The sequence below is a fragment of the Hoplias malabaricus genome, chromosome 4 (assembly GCF_029633855.1).
Source record: "Hoplias malabaricus isolate fHopMal1 chromosome 4, fHopMal1.hap1, whole genome shotgun sequence".
NCBI lineage: Eukaryota > Metazoa > Chordata > Actinopteri > Characiformes > Erythrinidae > Hoplias > Hoplias malabaricus.
Window position 1 is genome coordinate 22,546,937 of NC_089803.1, and position 6,448 is coordinate 22,553,384.

The window sequence follows — 6,448 nt, forward strand, 5'->3', positions numbered from 1 at the left end:
TCTAAATATAGTGTGTCCCTGTCTCCCTCCAGTTCAATTCCTACAGTGTGGAAGTCCTGCTATAAAATGTCTTGTGCGGGGGTGTGTTCAGCTCCTCGTCTTCACGGGGGTGGACATTAATCTACATTGATCTGAGGAAATTAGTTCAAGGCAAACGTATCGTTATCGTCTCTCTCACACCCTCTCACCCTCACCTATAAAGCCACTGCATAATCCTGTCAGTTTGGGAGAGTTGTGTAGCATTGGTCAAATGAGACAGCAAAAGCTGAGACCGAATCCCTGGGAAGTGCTTGGTCCAGATGGCATGCCTCCTTGAGTCCTAAAGCAGTACGTGACTAATATAGCAGACTACTCTCGTCGAGCAGGGCAGTGTATCTGCCGTGTGGAAAGCTGCCAACATCTGCCCACCCCCCAAAGGTCTCATACCCATCTGAGATATAGACATTCGTAACCTCAGGCCTGGGAATGTTACAGGAGATGTTTTTGCTTAAAGTAATGCGACAATCCATACGTTAACTTACTCACTTGGTTATAGCACAACAACCTTACTCATGATAGCTGTCAATATTGTCTTTCTTGTCAGCCAACTATGGTGTGTATTTCGCTAACTGATCTCTCAAATGCCTATGATCGACTCAAACATGCAAAGTTAAAGGAACACTGGGTAAGTTTTTGCATTTTTGTTCCTGAGCCCCATACAGTTACAGAGTGTAATTCACTTTTACAGCACTCTCCTGGAATCAAGGGGCCTTCGACCCTTCACCAACATTTACATTACAGTGCAGTTTCTGCAGGGCTAAGCATGGCACAGCAAGGATGGGGTTTCTGTTCTTCTTATTACAGGTCAGTGAAGCATCACAGTGAATTTGAAGTTAAATAAGTTACCTAGTGTTCCTTTAATCCAGCATGTGGCTACTTTAAATCTGTCTCTTATTGATTTATTTATTTAGGATCTATGTCTGTAGAGTAGGGAGAATTAGTGAGTGGTACAAAACAGCACATGGAAAATTATGTATTCAGGTCTTCCACAAGGGGGCGTCATTTCATCTTTCCTGTTATGACTTCATATGTCCACAAGGTGACTCTTGTCATCCAGACTGTTATTGTCAGGATTGGCATCCCTTCCCTTCCTCTCCTCTGTTCCCCTTTGTTTTGGTCTTGTTCTCTTGCCCATGTTCTCCACTCATCTCTTTGTTTACATCCTGTCATCCTCGTCTCGTGTCTTAATTATGATCCATTCTGTTCTTTTATGATCCATTCTGTGTTTGTCCACAGTTTGAGGTATGTATGTTGTTTCCATGTCCTTGGGACTCTCTGTTAAGGTCTTTAGGACTGTTGAGTAGTTGAAGTTATATATATTAAGCCAGAAAGGGCAAACTTTTCACTTCTGAGACGTTAAACAATTTGTATCCTCAGCTCCCAAATGATTTAACAGTGTAATTAACATGGTAACATGTAGGTAACATGGTTGTGGTAAATATGCCTCTGTTCCAGCATTGTTTTAGATTGTTTTACCGGTACCAATTTCTAAATGTGTTTATGTTTTAAAAATACATACTTATTGTTTAATGAAAACATTGGGAATGTTTCTTTGTGGTTTTTTTCCCCTGTTAAATTAACTTCAGGGCGACACGGTGGCGCAGCAGGTAGTATCGCAGTCACACAGCTCCAGGGACCTGGAGGTTGTGGGTTCAAGTCCCAATCCGGGTGATTGTCTGTGAGGAGTTTGGTGTGTTCTCCCTGTGTCCGAATGGGTTTCCTCCGGGTGCTCCGGTTTATGCAAAAACACACATTGGTGGATTGGTGACTCAAAAATGTCCCTAGATGTGAGTGTGTGTGTTGCCCTGTGAAGGACTGGCACCCCCTCCAGGGTGTGTTCCTGCCTTGCGCCCAGTGATTCCAGGTAGGCTCTGGACCCACAGCGACACTGAACTGGATAAGACAATAAATGAATGAATGAATGAATGAATAATCTTCAAGAAGACCAACACAACATAAAATGTTGTTTTTATTGCACCATTCAAACTTTCCTAGAAATAAAGTTTAAATTCCCCATCCTGTCATTAACCATTAAACTCCTCTTAGTTCATCAAAACCACATTTATCTTAAGTTATCCAAGTATCCAAGAAATCAAATATCCCTATTGTAACTTTATTTTAGGTTCATATGTAACACTACAGCTTCATTCAGTATGCACAGATGAACAAATAAGTAGTTATTCCTTACTCCACAGCCCTGTCCCGCAAGTTGATGGGATTGGTTCCTTTTGTGATGTAAGAAACCCAGTCTAAAAACATGTTTATAAAACTTTGAAACTTCAAAGTGGAAATGCCAAGGCTTTGCTTTGACTGCTTATTTCATGAATGATACATCTTCTAACAAATCACAGCAACACAGGCGTGTTTGCAAGGTACAAAACTTCACTTTTACTGACATGTGATTTCCAAATTAACTACTAATAAAATATGGTGTTCACATTCCTATTTGGTTAAATGTAAATGGCTAGCCAAAAAATTATAATTATTTATTTATAATATTTCATTAAGTATGACTTCTTATCACAAGATCGCCTAAGGGGCTGTTATTATCACAGATTAGAAAGAGAGTCTCATTTTTATTTTATTATTAAAATCAAGATGCAACGACAGATCACAATTACAAAACATTCAGGGAACTTAAGTGGTTCTTCTAAGACACGCATCAAAGAACTCCTTGTGGCTGTTTTTAAAGAGTTTAACCGGACTAGGCAGCATTCGCTGATTAGTGCTAACTAGGGAACAACTGTTTCTCTAATGAGGAGTCATTCTGAAAATAGCTTTTACAGCGAATTAAAATGAGCTCTTTGTTATTTGTTGTTGTTGTTGTTGTTTGGTGACGATACTGCTCTGTATGAGCCTCATTAGACTCTTCTCTTGCCCACTGTTGCATCTGTGTTTGAAAATGACTAGGAGTTAATGCGGATATTATGACAGGAATCTTTAATGCTCCTCTACTGTGTTCAGTGCCTTCAGTTCCTTTTATGTTATTTTTGCCTTGTGGCTAAAGAATTTGCATGTAATGAAACTGGAAGGACCAAGTCCATCCCCCACCTACCAAAAGAACTTTTTTACCCTCTAGTGTAGTTTTATGACTTTCTGTTTTACTAAATGTTGCTAGGCAACAGCAGCATACACAGGGGTCTCTCTCTCTCTCTCTCTCTCTCTTACTCCTTCTCCTTCCTCTCGTTTTTCCCTTCCTCTCAGCGGTCAGAAAGCCTCATCCTCATCGTCTTCCTCCCGGATGAGTTTAGAACCTCAAGTCCTCTCCTTTTCTTACAGTGAAGGAGGTGATTTTATCAAAGGCAAAAGAGGTTCACCATGACACTTTGGAGAAGAAAAGAGAGGGGCACATTCCACTGGTCATGAGTGACTGGGCAGCATGTGCAGGAATGTGTTTTGAATGTTTAGTCATGTTTAGCATTCAGTGGTCTCTAATGGCCCTAATGGTGCAGTCGGGTGCCACAACCATAGCATCACTTTGCTGTCTCTAACTCCACATATTACACAGGTCATGTGACTTCTCTTTAGGTGGTGTGTCTGAAACCTTGTGTTGCTTTTTCAGAGTGTGGTTATTAATGGGAAACTAGTATGTGAATCTATGTAGAGCTGTAAACATTCTGTCACTATGTAGTTTTACAGAGATCCTGGCCCACAGTTTTTTTTTTAACCTGCATGGGTTGGTGTCCCCAGAAATCAAACTCGCATTTTTTCCCCTCATACCTCTGTTCAAATTATCTGAGTTGTCTGTGTCTATGTGGGTGTATGTGTGTGTGTGTGACCCTGTAGAAGAGTAGAAGTGTCTCTGCCACCCCCCCCACCCCCCTTTTTTGGTTTCCTTGGTCACCGTGTTATACACACACACACTTTCTCTCTCAACGCACACTCAATAGCAGTGGCAGTCAGAGTGAGGGGCACTTTCATGGACCCTCTGACACCTGCTGAAGTTCCTGAGAAGGAGCCCTGCTCCAGGCCTGGCCAGGAACAGAACATCGGCCCGGAGCATGACAACCAAATCCAGCCCAGGAACACAGAGGAGGAGGATGAGGAGGAAGAGGACGAAGGAGGAAACTCTGGGATGGAGTCAGAGCCTAAGAATCAGGAGGGTTCCACAGACTGGATAGAGGAGCGATTCCGCATCGACAGGAAGAAACTAGAGACCATGCTTTATGGTGAGACAGTGTGTGAGGAGTGTGGCTTAGTTCTATTAGTTTTTCTCAATACCTCTGCAGTGACAGGAGCTGTATTCCATTACTTATCACTGCAGTATTGACTTTGATATTGATATTGTAAAATAAGCCCTTAAATAAATAACAAATACATTTTCCTACTGTACTTCAGACGATCAACATGAGATTCACAAAGATGTGACACGATTAAGTAAACGATCCCCATCTCTCTCGTATAATCTGAACAACAAATTTGGAACCACTTTGAATAAAACAATCTTCCGTAAAGTTTTGAATAATTTTAGTTATCTCTTTATTCCCTTGATCTAAGAAATGTAAATGTGTTTGTCACTTGTTTAAAGGGCATTCTGCCCCTTGTCCTTCAAACTAAACCACACGGTGCAACAGATGTAAACAAAGCAGGTTCAAATTTAAATAAATTACTTCAAAGGTAAAAATTAAAGTGAGGTCAGGTCCTGATACTGAGGGATTAGTTCTGGATCACAACACCAGTCCAACTCTTTCCAAAGATACTATCTGGAGCTTCATTACTCCAGAAAGCAAAGTTCTGATCTGCTGTTTAATTTTACCCCTCTAGCCAATGATTGGCACTGAGTATGGTGCCCTTAGTCTTGTGTGAGGCTGAGCACCTCATTTCGGTTTCATACTTTTTAATAGAGATGATAAAATCTGAATGTCTATTGTTGTTTTTCTTATGACAGATGTGGATCTATGACAAAAGCCTCTCACAATTACAATAGCATCCCATGCGTGCAGCCGTACTCTAAAGCCAGTGCAACTTTCTAATCCATCATTAGTAGCGAACCTGCTTTGGAGTTTAGAGTACGAGTGGACCTGCCATTAGAGCTGTGTGATTGATGTTGTCATTTTAAAGGCACTAATTGGCCTGATGAAAAGGTTTGACATTCTGCCATGATGTTGTGGCAGTGTTATTGCTTGGAGGTTGCTTTGAGCAAATGATGGCTGTTCTGTGCTAATGCCTGTGTTTAGGCTTGGCTCCAGTTTGCTCTGTTTTGGGCCTGCGTTGGTGCAGGGGATGGCAGCTTTGTCTCAGAGAAGCGAGCGAGTCTGTGCGCGTGTTATGTGTTATCATGGAAAAGCAGCTTGGTGACTGATGAGGGGATTGGAGTTTCTGAAGGAGTGTTCCAGTCGCTTGTGCTTTGATGTTGCGTGTGTTGAAAAGAATAGGAGTTGGAAGTGAAGCTGATCACTTGAATGTTGAGCAAGAGGAGACTTATCTTCGCTGAACTGACACATGGGGCATTGATAGGCTTGTGTTGCACTGAGTAAGTGCACTGTCTCAGGATTAGCTTCTGTGCTGTGACTTTGTCAGTTGTTTTTTTCTGAAAGTGTGCAAGGGTACACAGTTTTCGAGGGGGGGGATGGTTTTGCGTCAGCATTGTCGTTAGTGAAATGCCTTCACTGCACCACACTGTTTCTCAGAACTGGCTTTTGGCTCTCTTTCTTACATAGAAACACAAAGACACACACACACACACACACACACACTGGTAAGTGGGAGCCATTCCTAGTGGCAAAGCAGCGTAACCCATGGTGATGAGAAGGGGGGAGAAGAAAAGAGAAGGACGTTCACCCTAACCCTGTAAATGTCATTGCCCAGCTCTGCCCTTTCATTGTGTTTAACTTTAACCCCTGAGCACACACACACACATTTGTCTACCTGTCCTTTTATTTAAACTCTATGTAAATCTTCCTGTTGACTTCTCAGTTCTCCTAAACAATATGGCAGACGATGGACCATAGAACAATGCACACTCACACACACTGTGCACATCTTATAAGCCCAATGTCAAACCAAACACCTACTTCAGGTTTCCATGTCTGCAACATCTGTACACTACAGTCAGTTACAATAGATGACATAATTCCAGGTACACTGTCTGTCATATCTGTAGCATTGTTGTTTACCCCGGACAAGTAATTTAAAAACACGTAAAACACTGACGTAGTAAAATTCAACTAAAGATGCTGAAGAAACTGCTCCACTGGCTTTTCCAAAATTTCAACGATTGTTTATTTATTTATGTATTTATTAGATTAATCACTTAAACACCTATGTGTGCTTTTATGTCCTTTACACCTTTATTTGCTACACATGGGAAAACATGGGAATTTCTTTTTTAATTTATCCGAGAACTTACATTTACGTTTCGTATATAGCTGCTCGAGATGAGGGTGGGTACATGAGCTTTGCCTGACGT